Below are 1,664 nucleotides of genomic sequence, written 5' to 3'. Positions count from 1 at the left end.
TTGTTGTTGTTTTCAAAGCCGTGCATGGGGGCAAAGATCTTACTGGGAAAGGGATCAAGACTACCTTAGCTAAAGCTGCCACGGAATCTGGAAGGGAGTGAGGGAAAGGGAGGAGGAACTCTCTCCAAATAAACGTAACCTCAAATCACACCCAGGGCAGTGGGCTCCGGTCCAATTTAGCAACAATTTTTAGCAGAGTGAAAGTGAGGCCTGAGATTGCAGGACTTGTGGATCTTCATGGAGGAGGAAAGTCCATTCACTTTAGGGGCAGCTGGTGGGTTTTAACTGCAGAGCTTTGATTGACAGCTGAACACTGCCATTGACAGACTGCCCCAAAAGGAGTTGGGGACTATGGCTGTCCTTTGCCACGCCTGCATCACTGACTGACAGTAATTTTTCATGCCAGAAGACTGGCGATTCAAATCCACCAGCTGCTCCTCAGAAGGAAGGTAGGGCAATCTACTTCCCTAGTGATACTGCCTCCTGAACCCAAGGAGGAAGGGGTCGCTATGAATAGGATCCTGCTCCACAGCAGTGAGTTTGGTTTGGTTTGGTATTTCCGGTTTATCTTTTCATCTCTCCTTCTTCCCCTTGGCTTTTTTTTTTTTTTTCTCTATCTCATCCAATGGGAGAAACATATTGACCCTCACGAGTCAGCCTCAGCTACTACACGGACTACCTCACCCAACAGACAGTAACACTAATAGCTCCTCCACCACAGAATCAACAACATATGATGGACAGCAACTGTTTGCCCCAACTGCAAATCTCTTCACAACAGAGACTTGTATTCACATCCCCACCATTGATTCCATCAACAGACAGAAAGCTGGAGAGCAACCTAGTACAGCCAAGTTAACAACCAAAGAAGTACACCTGCTCCACACTTCCAGATATATTAAAAAAAAAAAAAAGTAAAACATAAAACCAGGGTGAAACAAAGCAGTATGTAACTAACAAAGACAACAACATCAAATAAATATAAAGAAAATTAAGGCAACAACACGACTTACATTTTTTAAAAAAAATAAATAAACTGTTCAAAATGAATTTAATGAAGAACAAGTAATATTTCTGCACCAAAATCTATAAAAACATTGCTGAGACAAGTTTTAAAACATTTAAATAAATGGAATGCTCTATCATGTTCATAGAGCAGAGGAATCAATATTGTTAAAGTGTAGTTTCTTCTCAAATTCATCCATAGATGCAATGCAATAAAAATAAAATTCCAATAATTTTGTAGAAGTTTGTAAGTTGACTATAGGAGCTCTGGTAGCATAGTGCCTAAGGCACTTGACTGTGAACCAGAAGGCTGGTGGTTCAAACCTACCAGCCACTCCTCGGAAGGAAGGTTGGGCAATCTACTTCTGTAGTGATACTGCCTTGGCAACCCAAGGAAGGGTTGCTATGAATAGGGTCCGACTCGGCGGCACACAACAACAACAGCAATATAAGTTGACTATATGCAAATCAAAGGACTTAGATCACAATTCTCCTCCCCGCCCCCAAGAAAAAAACTTAAAACTAATAACAAATTTGTTTATCTGATTTCAGTACTTACTATAAAATTATGTTGTTATTGTTGTTATGTGCCGTCAAGTCGGCCCCGACTCACAGTGACTCCTCCTTTGGTTTCTGAGGCAGTATCACTACGGAAGTAG

This window comes from Orycteropus afer, unplaced genomic scaffold (genome assembly GCF_000298275.1).
Source record: "Orycteropus afer afer isolate SDZICR_OR568_19922 unplaced genomic scaffold, OryAfe1.0 scaffold00363, whole genome shotgun sequence".
NCBI lineage: Eukaryota > Metazoa > Chordata > Mammalia > Tubulidentata > Orycteropodidae > Orycteropus > Orycteropus afer.
This window is presented reverse-complemented; position numbering follows the sequence as displayed.